Raw genomic sequence first — 19,742 nt, 5'->3', positions numbered from 1 at the left:
CATCAATCCACCTAATCAGGTAATTACTATTTTTAACAGCTCAGGCATTTATGACAAGGTAAACCACAAAACAGCACTCAAGTCAAGAAACAAAATTTTTTCCAAGAACAATTCCTACCCTCCATGTTTTCAGTCCTTGGGAAGGTAAATGATCCTAAAGGGAGAATTTTTTTTTTTTTAATAAATGTGGAATTTTAAGGAAATTAGCTCATTTTACCTTCCTTGTTCTCTTCTTTTTTGGTAGGTTGAAAATGAAAGATAGAATTTCACACAAAAAAATTGTACATATAATTTCCTCATAGGTTTCCTAGTATTCTCTAACATATATTAGAATTTCTCAACACTTCAAAAGTCGAGGAGGTTGAATATTTTGTAAATCAACAAATACACCAGACTGAGTCAGTAAACAAGTTAGATCTATGTCACATGGGACATTTGCTAATGTAAGTTTTCTAAACATGGGTGGTTTAGAGCTTGTATTTGCCATTATCAGGTAATACAGTTTGCATTGAACTAATACAACCTAATGTTTTTTAATGCATGATCTTTTTTCTGAATTCCCCTTAGACATGATTGCAGCAAACTGCACAGTGAAGAAAGCTTTCCATTTTTCACTATGCAGTGATTTGACTTCTCACATTTCTGTTGGAATGAAAATTAGATTCAAGGACAGCTCTGTACCTGATAACTCTGACAAGGTGTGAAATGCTAAGCTTTATATGGCTGTAATGAACATACGCAAGTTTTTTTTTTTTTTTCTTTTGTCTGAAGGCTTCAGGCTGTCTATCCTGGAGTAAAGAAATTCTTTCTAGTATTGTGGCATCAGCTATCTTGTCTGTACTGTCCATGTTCTCCAAATGCCAGCTGTATGGGGGAAATGCTAGTTCATTAAGGGCTTCTTATTACTTAGGTATTTGATTATACAAGGATTGACAACGTTAATAACTCTCCTGGTTGATTTTCTGAGCTTCTCTTTGCTTACCAGCTGACATCCTTTGGAATCACATTTGAAGGGGAGTAGCAAAACTGTAAACTTCTATAATGAATAGAGGAAAAGTTAGTGTAAAGTAGAAGAACAGGAAGGAACTAAGGACATTTTTGTTTACTTATATGGAAATATTACTATTTTTATATGATTATTGACAGTTTATATACACAGTACACTAAAATTCAGATCTTGTTAAATATGCTTTTAACTTTTTGGTGAAGTCACAACAGTAAAGTAAGGTCTACAGCTCTGTGCATGTGGGAAAAAAATTATGCGTATGTGGCCAACGAAGGCTGCTATTAATTCTCAAGGGAAAAATGAAGTCCTGGGGATGCTGGACATGGATAGCTTAGAGACATGTACAAACAACCTCCAGTTCTTGCACAAGCCCCAAATCAAGAGAATAAATTAAATTTCTATTGAGTGATACAAGATCAATATACAAAAATCAATTTATTTCTATACACTAGCAATGAACAATATGGAAATAAAATTAAGAAAAAATTCCATTTAAAATAGCATCAAAAAGAGCAAAATACTTAGGAATAAATTTAACCAAAGAAGTGTAAGATTTTTACACTGAAAACATTCTTGAAATAAATTAAAGAAAATGTGAATAAATGCAAAAACATTCTGTATTCATGCCTTGTAAGACAATATTGTTAACATGGCAATGTTTCTTGTTTTAGTTTTCATGTTGTTGCTATAAAAATTTACTTCAACTTCAGTAGTTTAAAACAACACAAATACATTCTCCTATAGTTCTGGAGGTCATAAGTCCCCCAGAGAACACCAAGAACATAGGTCTTATGGGGTAAAATCAGTATGTTGGCAGAGATGGTTCCTCTGGAGGCTCCTGTGGAGAATCCCTTCCTTGTCTCTTCAAGCTCGTAAGACTGACTGCATTCTTTAGTTTGTGGCCATATCACTTCAATCTCTGCTTCCATCACCACATTGTCTTCTCCTAGAGTCGTCTCCCTCTGCCTCCCTCTTATAAGGATACTTAAGATTATGTTGAGCTCACCAGGATAAGCCAGAAAAATCTTATAATCCTTAACTTAGTCACACCTGCAAAGTCCCTTTGGCCATGTAATATAACATATTCACAGGTTCTGGGGATTCAGATATGGATGTCTTTTGCAGGAGGTGGGGAAACATTATTCATTACCACACTCCCAAATTGATCTATGGAATCTATGCAACCTCTGTCAAAATTCTAGCTGCCTTTGTTGTGAAAATGGAAAAGCTGATTCTAAAACTTATTTGGAAATGCAAGGAACCCAGGATAACCAAAACAATCTTAAAAAAGAACAAATGTCGAGGATGTACATCTCCCAATTTCAGAACTACAAAGCTTCAGTATTCAAGACAGTGTGGTACTGTCATAGACATATAGATCAATGGAATAGAATTAAGATTCCAGAAATAAATCTATACATTAATGGAAATTGAATTTCAACAAAGGTGCCGTGACCATTCATTGGGAAAAGGAGAGTCTTTTTAACAAAGGATGGGAATAACTGGATATACACATGCAAAAGAATGAAATTGGATCCCTTATCTCACATGATATTAAAAAACTACCTCAAAATGGATAAAAAACCAAGATGTAAGAGCTAAAGCTATAAAACTCTGAGAAGAACACATAGGTGCAAATCTTTGTGATTTGGGGCTGGGCAACATTTTCTTAGATATGACACCAAGAGCACAAGCAACCACTGAAAAATTAGTTAAATTTGACTTCATCAAAAATAAAAACTTTGCGTGTCAATGGACACTACCAGAAAAGTGAAAAGACAAGCCACAGAAAGGGAGAAAATATTTGAAATCATGAGGGTCTGGTATCCAGGATATAAAAGGTACCTAAACAACCCAACAATAAAAAGACAAATAGCTTAACTTAAAAATAGGCAAAGTATTTGAAAAGACATTTCTCTTAAGAAAATGCAGAAATAGCCAATAAGCACATGAAAATATACTCAATACTATTAGTCATTAGGGACATGCAAATCAAAATCACAATGAGATATCACTTCATACCTACTAGGGTAGCTTTAGTAAAAATTTTAAAAAGGTGGGCTTCCCTGGTGGCGCAGTGGTTGAGAATCTGCCTGCCAATGCAGGGGACACGGGTTTGAGCCCTGGTCTGGGAAGATCCCACATGCCGCGGAGCAACTAGGCCCATGAGCCACAATTACTGAGCCTGCGTGTCTGGAGCCTGTGCTCCGCAACAAGAGAGGCCGCGATGGTGAGAGGCCCGCGCACCGCGATGAAGAGTGGCCCCCACTTGCCGCAACTAGAGAAAGCCCTCGCACAGAAACGAAGACCCAACGCAGCCATAAATAAATAAATAAAATAAAATAAAAAATAAAAAAAAAAAGAAGAAGAAGACAGGCTTGGTCTTTTAAAAAAAAAATTTTAAAAAAGGAAAAAAAAATTGATGAGAATGTGGAGAATCTGGCACCTTCATATATTGCTGGAGGGAGTGTAAAATGGTGCAACTGCTGTGGAAAAGTTACTTCTTAAAAATTTAAACATAGAATTATCATATGACCCAACAATTCCACTCCTAGTTATATACCCAGCAGAACTGAAAACATATGGTCACACAGTATTTATAGCAGAATTATTCATAAGAGCCAAAATATGGAAACAATCTAAATGTCCATCAACTGATGAATGTATACACAAAATGTGGTATATACATGCAATGGAGATATTATTCATCCATAAAGAGGAATAAAGTACTAACACATGCGACAGAATGGATGAACCTTAAAAACATTATGCCAAGTAAAGAAAGCCAAACACAAAAGGCTACATTGTATGATTTCATTCACATAAAATATCCAGAATTGGTAAATTCATGGAGACAGAAAGTAGATTAGTGGTTGCCAGGAACTGGGGAGAAGGAGGATGCGGAATGACTGATAATGGGTATGGGATTTCTTTTTAGGGTGATGAAAGTATTCTGGAACTAAATAGTGGTGATGGTTGAGCAATGTTGTGATATACTAAAAACTACTGAATTGTTAAAAATTAAAGCATACATTACAGATAGAAGGATAGAGTTTAAAGGTTATCTTGAATTCCAGGAAACAAATAATCTCTCTAGTCTCAAAATGTGAAGAATGTTGATTTTTTGTTGGTTTTTGTTTTACTCTGTATAATTCTTTGAGAATAAAACAGAGATATTGAATATTCAAAGGTTAAAACAATCCATTGTGTGTTCTAGAGTATGGTAAAAGGTATCTTGTGTTTTCATTTCTCTTTAATAGGACAGGAAATTGATGTCTCAGATATTGAGTCTGTGTGTCCAAACTGAGTGTTGATATGTGACATAGTGGGAAGGGGCATGGAGTGGTTGGTACAGAAAGTAAGACAGTTATACGTTATGGACTGAATGTTTGTTCCTCCTCAAAATTCATATGTTGAAACCCCAATTCCCAATGTGATAGTATATGGAAGTGGGACCTTTTGGAAGTAATTAGGTTTAGATAAGGTCTTGAGGATGGGGCCTCTATGACAGAATTAGTATTCTTATAAGAAGAGGAAGAGAGATCACAACTCCCTCTCTCTCTCTCTACCATGTGACGCACAGTGAAAAGGCAGTTGTTTGCAAGTCAGGAAGAAGGCCCTTACCAGGAACTGATGTATCAACATCTTGTTCTTGGACTTCCCAGCCTCCAGAATGTGAGAAATAAATGTTTGTGCTTAAGTCACTCAGTCCATGGAATTTTGTTATAGCAACTGAGCTGACTAATACATTGTGGAATGAGATAGGAAGAGGAGAATGGGACAAAAGCAGACCATGGAATAAGAAATATATTTGCTTAATAAAACAGAGACCAGGTCGGAGAGAGATTTTAAAAAAGGACTTGTGTAATATCATTTAAGTTCTTTGATTTCTTTTAATTAAAAATACTTCCATGGACCAAAAATAGAGTGTAGATGGACCATAATAACATTGCTCTGTTGATCAAAGTCTCTTTAATCTTTTTTAAAAATAAAACTATAGCAGAATAGATGTGCTTATTAGTTTTTATTCATGCAGAAGTCATAGATTGTTTTAATTTTATGTACTGTAGTATAATTATGTGCACACAATTTATAATGTCTTTTAGGAAAATACAGTGAAGCAGGCAAAGAAAAGGATATGTTGAATTCTTTCAACTTGAAATGGTTGTTTTATTTTTATTTGTTTGTAATGAACTGGGTCATTCAGAATGAGAGTTCAGGGTGAGGAAGAAGTAAAGATTGGTGATTAATGAGGCATAAAATGAAAATACAGGGCAGAACAAGAACCTTGCCAATGGTAAGGAATACGGTCCAGTGTGATGAGATGGGGAATTCACTGTGTACGCTTGAGAATCAAGGCCCCTTCTATAATGAACCATCCAAATTATCCCCTTATCAGCCATTTAGACCCAGTGTCATTTTGCTGTCTCTGAGACTCCTTCAGGGACATATCATTGTACAGGCTAGCAAAGAACAGCAACAAACCTGGAGGAGTCAGTAAACAAACTGGACAATAGGTTATGAGGTTTTGCAAATAGTAGGATTTCAAATAGAGATAGAAAAAGTCTTATATGCAGCCTGACTACTTTCTCCAAATATATACTACTTTACCCTCATGCCAACTACATTCTTTTCTGGTCTTCAAAGGGAGCATGTCTTTTCAGCTTTAGTTCAAAGTGATTCTTCCATGAAGCATTGCTTAGGAGTTTGCCCTAGATTTGTCTTTTAAACTCAGCACCAATAGCTATGTGAACTTGGGGTAAGTGATTTATCCTCCTAAGTCTTATTTACTCATCTGTAAAATGTAAATAATAATGTTTGCTTCAGAAGCAAAGACTTGTAAAGATTAAATGTCTGTGAAGTGCTTCATACAGTACCTGAAAGAGTAAGCACCCAGTTCACGATATTACACAGCTAGTATTTCTTCAATTCTGAGGTTCCAAAACCAGAAATCGTAATTCCTTTTCTCTTCTCCTTATGCATTAAACCTAGCTAACTTTTCCATGTTGTTCTCACCAGGCACTTTCATAAATAACTTAAGCCTTTTTCTTTTCCAGTAACAGCTGTAATCTCTTGAGCTCTTTCCACTCACCCTCTGAATTACACAACCTCTGTCCTTGAATGGGCACTGATATCTCAATTCCTTCCCTACTTCTAATTCCCTTATATCCAAGTATAATCTTCAGCCTTTATATGTGAGAAGGACTCAAGGATTTGGGCAGATTCTTTTCAAAGTATAAAAACAAAAAAAAAAAAAACAAAACTAGCCATGCACCTTGCAATCCTTGTGCTTCATTTTTGGGCAGGAGAAACTAAAAGACCAGCAATGAGGCTCTAAGAAGTGCTGAGGAAGGTTTCCACATAGGAATTGTGAAGGCCTGTGCCTCCTCACTGATGTCAGTAATTGCCTGCTCTCACAATCATCCATACCACAAACATTACCTCTCAGAAACTGGCTTTTTACCAAACTCTGGTAGTAGGTCAAAGAAATCTGCAAACCACAAATGAGGATCTTAAAATGCACCGAAATGTAGATTCTGTGTCAAATATAAATACTGGTATTATTTACGTAGTATTGCTTCCCTAGAGAATTCCTTAAACTTCAGTGCTTAATCACTACCTTAAGTTGTTTATTAAAAAGGCAGATTCCTAGTTCATTTGGTCTGAACATAATTGCAAATGAATTTAATGTAGATAGTTCATGTACCACACATTGTAAAATGCTGCCTATAAAATGGAGAGACAGTTCACACCTTAAGGTAAGAAAGCAAAACCCCTGAAGATGCACTTATACATGACAAGCAGAACATACTATGTAACCAGTTTATGTACTTACAAAAACAAAATACCTTTTGCTCTACCTTCAATAATTTCACTCTGTATCCTGAGCATTAACTTTTCATTTAAATAAGGTAAAACAAAACAATCCTTCGCTTAACTCAAGGAATGCATTCTTGGCCATGCTCAGAATGAAAGTGCTACAAGTAGAAGTCAATTCCCTATGAGAAATGATAAAAAATCTGGGGATTGCATACTTTTTTTTTTTTTTTAATGAATTACAATCCAGTGGTGGCTTTGCTCTTATTATCCTTAGGAAATGGTTTGCTTTTGCCAAGATTTTCAGAAAAAACTCTGAGAGATCGATTCTCAAGACATCAGAGGAAAATATCATTAACCACTCAGAAACTTCAGGCAATAGGCAAAGTCCACTAAATGGGAAAAGTTTTCCCTAGGAAGGACCTCATTATAGTGTTTCATGTAGGTGCTTCAAGGAAGAAACTGCTGGGTGGCAAAATGATTTTGATATTATGGAATTTCTTTAAAAAAGGATTCTGTCTGTAATGAGATGGGGGTACATGACCCATGGAAGGACTAGAAGCAGGAAATGAAGAATAGGTGATGGCAAAGAGGGAAGAAAATAAAAGCAAAACTATGATGATAACTTCAAGCAATCAGTAATGTCTCCTGAAATTGAGAGAATGAGATAATCAGGAAGAATGAGAAAAAGATAGGACAAAGCATATAAATGGTGGTTTTATTTAACTCCTTTCTCCCCTGCTCTGCCCCCTCACACCCCAGAATAGGTCATGTTTCCATTTAAAGAATTCATTATTTGTTCAGATATACAATCTAATTTTAGAGACTTTAAACTTCCTAATTGTACCATTTTTATATTTTTATTTATTTGTTTTTGTTTTCATGGAAAAGGCATTTTATTTTAAATATAGCAGTGTGTACATAATAAATCAGTTTATTTATTTGTTCTTGATTTTGCTTTAAAATCCGAAGAAGACATACAGATGGCTAAAAAGCGCATGAATAGATGCTCAACATCATTAATTGTTAGAGAAATGCAAATCAAAACTACAATGAGGTATCACCTCATACCAGTCAGAATGGCCATCATCAAAAAGTCTACAAACAATAAATGCTGGAGACAGTATAGAGAAAAGGGAACCCTCCTGCACTGTTGGTGGGAATGTAAATTGATACAGCCACTATGGAGAACAGTATGGAGGTTCCTTAAAAAACTAAAAATTGAACTACCATATTACCCAGCAATCCCACTCCTAGCCATATACCTAGAGAAAACCATAATTCAAAAAGAAACATGCACCCTAATGTTCATTGTAGCACTATTTACAATAGCCAGGACATGGAAACAACCTAAATATCCATCAACAGAGGAATGGATAAAAAAGATGTGGTACATATATACATAATGAAATATTACTCAGCCATAAAAAAGAACAAAATAATGCCATTTGTAGCAACATGGATGAACCTAGAGATTGTCACACTAAGTGAAGTAAGTCAGATACAGAAAGACAAATATCATATGATATCGCTTATATGTGGAATCTTAAAAAGAGCGTACAAATGAACTTATTTACAAAGTAGAAGTACAGTCACATATGTAGAAAACAAACTTATGGTTACCAGGGGATAAGGGGTGCAGGGATAAATTGGGAGATTGGGATTGACATATACACACTACTATATATAAAATAGATAACTAATAAGAACCTACTGTATAGCACAGGGAACTCTACTCAACACTCTTTAATGGCCTATATGGGAAAAAATCTAAAATAAGAGTGGATATATGTATATGTATAATGGATTCACTTTGCCGTACACCTGAAACTAACACAACATTGTAAATCAACTATACTCCAATAAAAATTAAAAATAAATAAATAAATAAATAAATAAATAAAATACAACAGAAACCATTGAAAATTAAGTTTTCAAATACTGTTTCTTTTCTATTTCCATATAAAATCTTAAATTTTCAACCTGGCTTTTATTTTCACTTGCCTCTAAAATCTCCCTAATGTTAGCTAATATTTTTTTTCTGGGCAATATTAGTATTTTGATTGTTTTCATAAAGTTCTATCCTTATGTATTTTTAACCTGTATTTCAGAAAGATAACTACCTCATTCCTTCTAAAAATTTATATTTAATTTTGGCCTTTTCCATCTTTGACTCACTTAGCTTTCTTTTCTTCATTGGAATATTTTGCTTTTTCCTTTCCGTTGCTTTCCTTTTCTTTTCATCTCTTCCCTTTTTCCCTCTCTCCCTCCCTCTCTTCCTTCCTTCCTTCCTTCTCTCCCCCTCCCCTTTTTTGTCCACCCTTATCTTTCTTCCCTTTTCCCCCCTTTCTTCTCCTTATCATTTCCCTTTTTCTTTAAGGTTCTCTAGGAGATTTCTATTCATCCCTTTCTGTACCCATGAAGAGCTCAGTTAATTTGCAGGACTTCCTAATATCCATTTCCTACCTTGACACGTCACATTATCTCTAGGCTTATCATCTTCAGTTTATTTTTTAAAAGATATCTTCATTTTCCTATCCAATCAAAGTCTAAAATGGGTCAAATACAAGTTTATAATCTGTCCATAAAATAATTATAAGATGCCAATTTTTCCCCATGCTGATGTTGGCATCAACATTCCCCAGATTTTAATACCTAAAGTCTTAGTCATCTTTAAATGTTTTCTTTCTTCCATGAAGGAAATACTTCACTAACAAGTGTACTGATTTTTTTTTTTTTGAGCATGATTGATATGTCCCTTACTTTTTTGTTTTTGTATTTATGACTAAATCTCTAATTCTCATCAACTCACATCTGAACCATTATATGCATTTTTTTCTGATTTCTTTGCATGTAAGAGTGACAAGTCCAGAAACCAAGTATCATGAGGACACATTAAAGTAAATGAGACTATCAAAAGAAGAGATGATTAAGGAAAATGGTATTACTTCTCTTTTCCCTCCCAACTCTGGCATCCCATGATATGTACTTTTCTTTCTTAGGTTCATGCTTTTACTATATTTGTATTTTTCTCAGTCTTACTTAATTTTCCTAACCTACCAGGAAACAAAAAAGAAGGCCATAGTATTGTCAGATATTGTCAAATGATGGCTTCTCCAAACATCACCAAATCAACCTATTGATTAGACAAAGCTGGGTTTATTGCTTACCTAGGCAGAGAGAGCGCTACCATGACAGTCTTAGTAGTGTCTCAGAGGGAAAGAGCAAAAACTTGGCTTTTTGAAGTCTGGTTTAAGGTGGATCTTCTAATGCAGAAAACTTGGTTAAATTGAGAAGAGATCATAATATAATAATTTAGGATTGGTAGATAGGGCAAGAAGAGAGTTTTGAGTCAAGGAGTTCCAAGAGTTAGGGTATAAACTGTCTTTTGATGCTTTCTATTAAATAATTGATGGCTTTTTCCAAAAGTTCCTTAGAAGAACAATAAGTCACTTGAAGCTTTTATCTTCCAAGGCAAGGGTTTCCTGAGATAATAAAGGTATGTTGAACTTTTTTCATAAAGAGATTCCATCTCTTCATAGAGAAGATTTTAAAACACATAAGGTTTTAAAACATATATTACAACTGCAAAGATAAAATTTTATAAGAAAAATAGAGCATAAAATCTTTCACTTCCTGAAAACAGGTGCTTCTGGTTTTTTTTTTCCAAAACTCAAGAAACTTGTGTTTTCAATAGTTTCACTTTAGAGAAGAATCACATACCTAAATCAAAAACCACAAGCTCAAATGCCTAGATGGACCAAGACCAAAACATCAGTGCATCAAGACATGGGTTCCCAAGGACTGTGGGAACCAAGGGGTTGGTAAGGACTGTGGGAACCAAAGACTTGGAAACTTTCTCCATTTAAAAGCATTCATATCCAAATTAAAACATTTTAAACCATGTCTTAGTTGAACAGAATCTATCTTCAGGCCAGCTTCTACCTGTAGGCCACCATTTTGCAACCTTTTTTCAGTTGGAAAGATTGTGAAGATCTTACAGATGTTTGATGTTGATTATAAAGTCAGGAAAATGCTTGAAAGTTTCCCAGTGTCCGTCCATCCAGCCGTTTAGCATCAGATACGTGCAGCCCCAAAGTGTAGACAGATCCCTGTGACTAACCCCAACCAGTAATGAAAAGGATTAAGTATTACAAAGTTCTCCAGTGACATGGAGAAACATAACGCTAATCCCAAATGCTCAGACCAACATGAGAAGATAAAGAGCTACAATTTACTTGGGAACAACTGCAGTTCTTTTGGTTACGGAAGATAATCTTTCTTTAGTAAAGCAAACAAAATTTCACAAGTGCTTTTATTTTCATATATCTTCATTTGTTTTTCAACATTGATAAGTATTTAAAAGCATTTGAAAGCCTATGCTTTCTCACAAAATCATCATCTTCACTGTAGATTTGAAAGAAGAAAAGTAATAGAGGGAAAAAATGCTGGCAAACCTTCTCACTAGACTGATGAAGTCAGCTATTACTCTCCAGCATGACTCCTGGCGTGACTACTTAAATGATCATTTGGTTCTTGGTGTCAACAAGTTTTCAGATCTGGCTCTTTTGGTGTATGCAGCTTCAGGAATTATATATGACATGTTGATTATATTCTGCAGCAGGAAATGCTGTAGTGATCCGCTTTGTCCAAGCTCAGTCTCATTGCCATCAGCAAGAAAATCTCTAAGAGCCTTGAAAAGGACAGGCTGCCAGCTAAAAGCCCAAACAGAATTAAATTGTGGTATAAAAATATAGTAAACCCAATTATACTGGGATAGTTAGTGGAGGTAATTTGTTAGTCATGTGAAAGCCCCTTCTCTCTGGTCACTCTGTTTATGGGCTGATCTAGAAAATCATGAAATCCATAGTTCTGTTAAGAAAATCACTGGGCTCCATATGGTTTAAAGTGTTTAATACTCCATTTAAGATAAACCATTTCCGTACAAATCATTCCTGTAGGTCTATCTGCCAACTGAGCAATCTGCATCTTTTGGATGTCACTACCTTAACATTTGCCACTGGCCTCCTTGAAATGTGGAGAAGGCAAATATGCACATCCTCAGCAAAAACAATGATAGCCACATAACTGATTCATCACACACTATCCATTTCCAAAAGAAAAGGTAACTCTATCTCTGAAGTCTAATCATGCAACAAGGGCCAGCCTTCTAGTGTAGAGGGAAGTGGAAAGGTGGGTAAAAGAGGGTTGGTAGCTGTCATTCTAAGCCAAGGAAAGTCTATTAGAGATGCATGCATTCTTTAATCTGACTGCTTTCAGAAGGCTGCATGATGTCTCCTGAATAATGTACAAAGGAAGTAGAAAGGCACTGCTGCTTCATGATGTTCCCCTAAACTGACCTGTCATCTGAGGTCACATCACCCTCCTCATACTGTGGCTCTCCTCACCGTGCTGGCTATGGTATCCATAATATGAAGTCACCTCAGTCTTTACATTGTATTCAAATTCACTCTATTGAATGCATTCCTCACTTACCTGCTTTTTGGTGATATAAAGTATCCATATGTTTCCGACAATTTAGAGCCAGATGGAAGCATTTTATCATTGAGAAGAAATTTTAGTGAATGAGAAGTAAACCAGAGAATCTTGGTTTTCTCCCAGTTATGAATAGGTCAGAACAAAAAATGCATACATAATTGACATGAAACTGATGGAGATAAATAAGATAACTTTCTGTTATTTTTATTTATTTACATATTTAGATTCTGCTAGATGTTTCATTTGGACAATAGGTCTGGAACTAATCTATTTTAGATCTAACCTAGAATAATACAATGTAAGTTTTAGAAGAAAAGTTAGCATCTAATTAACCCATCAATTCATAGATTACATAACACATTAATGTAGGAATCAGATGCTATAATTCTAGGGAAGTACCAACTAGCTCTGTCCCAGAATCTCTTGCTTGGTCCTTTTACTCCACCATACCTCCCAGACTTCACTATCCTGAAGGCCAGGGATCTTTGTCCTCTCAATGTCAAGCCTAGTGTCTGGCCCAGAGTAGTCTTTCTGAAAGCAGCCAGAGAGGAAAAACTCTTAACTGTAACAAAGACCTTGAAGTTACAATTATGAAAGTGAATTATCAATTTAATCTATGGTTTGACCTAAAACCAAATTCCTATTGAAACAGAAAATGCATAGAAAACTAACCCCTCAATTCAGATATCTCAAAGTATAACTTGGGAATTATCTGCATCAGACTTCCCTCAGTGTCTCCATTCCAGGCTTACTGAATTTGAACATCTAGGATTGCAGTTCAGGAACTTACATGTTTAATACAGTTTCATAGATGTGATTCATATTGTTTCATATTCACACTGAAGTTTGAAAAGCACTTTATTCAGCTGTTAAGGCTCCAGCAAGGATCCTCAAACAACTTCTAATGGGAAGCTTCTTTTATCTTACCTAAATAACTAGATGTATGGGCAGGTGATGGTAATACTGAGTGCCTGTGTAGATGGGGAATTTCAACCAGCCAGGTCAGGAATTCCCATGGGGGAGAGAACAGAGAAACAGTGGCAATGATTTCCGGCTCCAGGGTTGTCTCCTGGCCTGGGCCTAATATTCCAGTGAGCCACAGGGAGTTGGGCATAGCAGCAACCCTCATCCGAAAGAATTGCCACCTTCCCTGTTATTTCACACAAAGAGGAGAGGTTTTCCTCATATTGTGAATAAAGATCCTGCAGAGGGAGCTATTTTTCCCTTTCTTTCAATCAACAATCAACTTATTTCTTACTGTAGGCTGGACTTTGTATTATAGATTTCAAATTATTTCATAGTCTCTATGTTAGAGGAATAATTTAAAGTTAAAAAAGAGTCACTCTAAAGGTAATCCTGTACAAAGTTTGGAAATATATAGTGTTTTAACAAATTATAGTGTTTATTCATTTAGTCACATGTATTTTTCTAACGTATATTTAGGTTTCATTGAGTATAACTGACGTACAATAAACTGCACATAGACAAGTATACAACTTGATAAGTTTTGACATCACTATACAACCATGAAACCATCACCACAATCAAGATAGTGAATACAGCCATCAACTTGCAAATTTTTCTTGTGTCTTTTTGTAATTCTTCCCTCCTCTTCACTCATTCCAGCCTACCTCCCCTTCCATGACTTCACTCACTCATAAGCTTTCGGTCACTACGGATTAGTTTGTTTTATCTAAAGTTTTTCATGAATGAAATCTTACAGTATGCCACCTTTACAGTCTGGCTTCTTTCACTTGGCATAGTTATTTTGATATTCATCCACTATATTTCAATGGTTTTTTCCTTTTTATGAGTGAGTAGTATCTCATGGTATGGATGTACCACCGTTTGTTTAAGCTTTCATCTCTTGATACATCTGGTTTGTTTTCAGTCTTTCTTTGGCTATTACAAATAAAGCTGTTATGAACATTTATGTACGTCTTTAAGTGGGTATATTGTTTCTTTTCTCTTGGGTAAACTCCTAACCTGGATCAAATGGAGATGTGTATTTACTATTATAAGAAGATGACAAATTGTTTTTTCAAAGTGATTGTATGAGAGTTTTACTTCTCCCACATCCTCATCAACATTTGAAATAATCTATCTTTAAATTTTAGTTACTTTAATAGTTGTATAGCAATATCATATTACAGTTTTCACTTGTACTTCCTTCATTATTAATGATATTGAGCATCTTTTCATTTGCTTATTTCTTATCTATGTATCGCCTTTGGTAAAGAAACTGTTAGAATCTTTTGTCTGTTTATTTACTGGGTGTCTCATTTTCCTATTATTAAGATTTGAGAACTTAGTATACATTTTGGATAAAATCCTTTATCAGATATGTGCCTTGAAAACATTTCTCCTACACTGTAGCTGTCTCTTCCTTGTCCTAACAGTATCATTTGGACAGCAAAAATTTTACTTTTGATGACATCCTATTTATCAATATTTTCTTTTTGGCGTCATGCTTTTGGTATCGTATGGTATCTAAGAAATCATTTGCCTTGTCAAAGGTCACCTAGATTTCCTCCTTTGTTTTCCTCTAGAAGTTTTATATTTTTTGGTTTTATGTTTATGTCTATAATTCTTTTTGAGGGTGTCTCTTTGTTTTTGTTTGTTTGTTTTGGTATACCATATGAGGTATGGATCAAAAGACAAATGACTTCTTCAGAGTGCTGTCTCAATGTCCACATTATCTAATCAGGACTGGTGGTATTGACACAATGAAGGATGTAAACAGAAATCTGTATGTAGTGACATAGGCTGAATCCAAACCACAACCATGGCATTTATGAAGGCAGGAACACAGGAACATAGGCTGACAGCTGTTTAAGTTCTTTCAAGTTATAGTTTCTCCCTCTTTTACATTCCTACTGAAAGAGAGACTTGCTACATTTCTCTTGCCCTGACCCTATGGAAGTATTTGGAGAAAGCTGAGAACAAGGATTGGAAAGAATGGTGCATAGCATTGCTCCTTGGTACTCATTATTAATACACATTTTCTATCTTCTACATTTTTGAAACAGAAGCAGGTCCCTATTCTTACCTCTTGTCCTTTATCTCCTCAGTCTGCTAACCTACACATTGAGAAATCATGGGGAAAAAAGCGGGTATCCAGGGCCAGGGGCATTAGTGTATGTGTCTGTGATGTGAAACAAAGAGAGGGCATGAAATACTTCCTACTACAATTATGAAAACATAAACCTAGCAAGCTATAAATTATTTCTGAATTTATTTTAAAATATTTAACTTTGCACAGGTATCCAGCTGCAGTTTCTATACATAAACATTCAGCCAAAATAGCATTTTCATTAACAAGATTGACTTCTAATGGGAATATGTTCATACCATATCATGAAATAAAAAATTCAGGTACAAAACATATGTAGAGTTATGAGACTGCTCTGTTAAAAAAATTCTATGCTTATTAAAGGACTGAAAATAAACATACAGAAAAGATAAAAATATATCTGCTGGTGGTAAGAAAGTGATTTTCCAAAAATAGTTCTTTGTGTTTTCCTGTTATTTAAACATATTTTTTATAACAAAATATTTTCTTTTATAAAATTATTTTATATGAAGCAACTAAATAGCCTTAAAAATCATACTGGTAAAACACGGGCATTTATATAACCAGAGGTTTGTGCAAACCTGTTAAGCTAAGAATTTTCTCTAATAAAATGAATGCTACTCATATCAGCAAAGTAGTACAACTGTGGGCTAGTAACCATGACATGAAAAACAGAATGCTAAAAACATTTCCATTAAAACATTAAATTCTATAATGGAGAGATTCAACCTTTATCGCTTGTTATTTGGATTGCTCAGCTCACTTTAGCCCCTTTTTAGAATTCCAAAGGATTTGCTGCAGGAGGACAAGTCCTCCTGCATCATTATTTAATACCTCTCTGTGTCTTCACATGTTTGAGTCTGTAAAACAATTTTGTTCTAAGATACTGAAGATGAACTCCTGAGGTTGAACAGAAAGATTCACTTGTCTCACCAGAAATTCAAAGTCATTATGAAACAGAAATCCCGCTTCCCCTCAGTAATAGAGCAGCCATGAATCATAGCGTAACTCTGGCTCTATCACAATCTGACACTTCATGCCTCAGACAACAACTTGATTTGTCCAGAGAATATCCCTGTGAGGGCTGCCAATAGTATCGATGCCCATTGAAGAGGATATAATTAAGTCCTTCGTGAGCTAATTTCATTTTCTTTTTTAACAACGTGGGGTGCATAAGAGTAAACTATAAAGTAGATGAAAAAAAGGTTCTAAGAAACCTTGCTTTGCCCGAATCTGGTGCAGGGTCTCACCTCTCTTTGATCTGATAAAGGATGTTTAGAGACATTCAAAACAGCCTTCCCTCAAATACCCTACATTTACAGCATATGTGTTTGTTTCTACCAACTAAACACCATTAGGCTTTCTCCAGGTATAACAGTTTCTTCCAAATTAACTGCAGAAAATCTCAGTGCTTCATGTTTGTTATCTGCTTCTATTATGGCTTAAGGATTGAGAAATTGATTCTAATTCACTTTACCACTCACTGTGAGCAGTTTGGAGTAAAGGTATTTGTCGATTAGGGTAATTTCTTAGAAGCTTGTTATTTGCTTGGGAATATGTCCATTACCCAACAACTGGAAACATAAGGAGCTGAAACAGCCCTATTTTTAGTTAAAATAAGAATTTTATGTTGAGACAGATAAGTAGCAGATTAATAGTAATCTTAATCATTCCTATATTGGGATAAACTCTGAAGCTGCACGAGGCAAGTGTTCTACAATGACAAAGAAATAATCTCCACATCAAAAATTCTCTTCATCTTTGACCTTTATCCACCTTTCATATCTAAATATAATTCCTTTCAAAATACAGGGAAAGGAGCTCATTATGCATGTGTTACATGTCTTGGTCAAAGACATTGTATTTACCCGTCTTGGTCAAAGGCATTATATTAGTTGGGCGATTAAGAGGGCTACAAAAATTAACTTGAGTTCTGTCCCAAACTGATAACCAGCAAGATACGCATGCTGATTTGTTGATTTGTACCTCTCTAAATCCTGGGCCCATCCCTGACGGAATGTACAGGCTGCACCTCATGTCAGAGCCTGTATCAAGAGTAGGGTAGAGAGTAGCCCCTGCATAGAAGCACTGGCAGCGTGGCAGGTAAAGCTGGACTGGTTAGTAGGTAGGAAGAGAAAGAGAGTTATTGAAATGTGTCTTTAAATTGTCACCTTATGATGAGAGCCTAACCAGATGGTCATCTTTGCCACTTTCAGGTTCCAGAGGTTCCAGCTAGTCAGGGCTGGTAAGAAGAACCAAACAAGGCTGAATTTGTTCATAAGACAGAGCACAACAAATTGAATTTAATGTACAGGTCCTCACTTGCCCTTGCTGGCTATTTTTTGTCTTTTTGCCCTGTCTTCCCACATTCCCAAATTCCTAGAGTTTTTAAACTATGAGGTTCTCTCATTACAAGAGGAACTATTGTCCTATAATCCACTAACATTTATGTGCATGTGTTTGATATATTTTGTCCTAGAATCACTGAAATTTTCAAAAGTAACAAATGGAGAAAATATTGATACAAACAAAAATGAATTCAGACTTGTAGCACCTGGGTATGGGAGATGTTTGGAGGCAAAGGATTTTTCCCAAACTTCCTCACTCAGGATACATGAGGACTTTTCTTGTCCCCCCATGCATGAGGTCAGCTGTGATGCCCTCACTGACACCTCGTGGTGTTTTATTCTAAAAGCTAAGTCAAGATTTGGGATACCAGGCATGGAATGCAGAGAGAAAAATGAGTTAGTGGTTTTCTCTGTCATTGGTCCAGAGTGTCTGAATAAATTGGGAATCCTTTCAAAGATTCCTTGCAAGTAACAGAATGCCAGACTAATAGTGTTTCAAGCAAATAGTGATTTGTTTCTCTAATGTAACAGTTCAGAGGCAGTTGCTGGCATTATTCAAGAGTTCAAATCCACATATAGGTAGACATTTCATTGTTATCTTTCTTTTTCTAACTTCACCTTTGTTATCACAGACCATTCCCTGAGGCTCATAAATTAGCCCTAACCATTTTCCACATTTTTACATTTGTCTATCTCTCCCTGTATCAACAAGAAACTAATCAATAATGCTAGAGTTTTTTTCTCTGAGGGAGGAGCAAAGTGAATAGGAAGGAGAAGCAGTGGTTAATCTTGATTGACTGAAAATGGGCTGCTTCTCATGGCAGCTGGGGCTCCTTGGTCAGTGTTTATTGTCGGGAATGGGTTAATGGAGTCCACAGCACCCTCTTAGGTAAACTGTAAACGGAGCATTGTTATTATTCTATCCCAGTGGATCCCTTTGGTCACTCTTACTTAGCAGAGTGAAGAATAGTATATACATTGGCTCATTCCCTAGAATTTCCTTAGTCTTGCCTTGCACGAACCCAAGTTTTATAAGATGCTTCACCTAATGAACTATTTCCAAGTGTGAAACCTCCAAAATGAAATTTAAAAAAAAATCTGTTCAGGAAATGTATCCAGACTGACTTAAAGAGGAAGGCACATCATCTTTATCTGGGCAATTCCTTCCACTGGCTTTGGACCTGGACTGTTGTGGTTTCTGTATTTCTCAAGCTTATCTCACTTGGAATTTTTTTTTTACTTGTTTGTGATCCCAGCATTAGACACTCTTCCTCACAAACTACTTTCCATTCCTTATAGCAACTAAATTTGCATAAGTTTTGAAGATTTAGAATTTTGAAGCTTTAAAAAGCATTACCTTTTTACTGTTTCCATGACAGCTCACCCTGGCTCTGCTATGCTTCCTGAGGTTTTGAGTCTCCATGCCCTTAAATGTTGGTTTTATCAGAGATCTCTCTCTTTTTCTTATCCAACTTTATGCCTACACTGACTTTCTTTTCAAATTATCTTGTCCCATCCAACCACTAACTCCTTGCTGGTCCACTGCATCCAAATTTGTATCTGTAGCCAACTCTATTCTCCTGATATTGGGAAAGGTATTTATAATTGCCTTGTCTACATCCCAGCCCAAAAGGTCCATAAGCACCTTGCTTTCAAAGTTTCAAAATGTATTTGATGGCAATCTACATTAAAAGTGTGTTCAGAAAGAGAAAAACAAATACAGTATGCTAACACATATATACGGAATCTAAGGAAAAAAAAAAAAAAGGCCATGAAGAACCTAGTGGCAAGACGGGAATAAAGACACAGACCTACTAGAGAATGGACTTGAGGATATGGGGAGGGGGTGGGGTGAGATGTGACAGGGTAAGAGAGTGTCATGGACATATATACACTATCAAATGTAAAATAGATAGCTAGTGGGAAGCAGCCGCATAGCACAGGGAGATCAGCTCGGTGCTTTGTGACCACCTAGAGGGGTGGGATGGGGAGGGTGGGA

The sequence above is a fragment of the Balaenoptera ricei genome, chromosome 2, assembly GCF_028023285.1.
Source record: "Balaenoptera ricei isolate mBalRic1 chromosome 2, mBalRic1.hap2, whole genome shotgun sequence".
Classification (NCBI taxonomy): Eukaryota; Metazoa; Chordata; class Mammalia; order Artiodactyla; family Balaenopteridae; genus Balaenoptera; species Balaenoptera ricei.
This window is presented reverse-complemented; position numbering follows the sequence as displayed.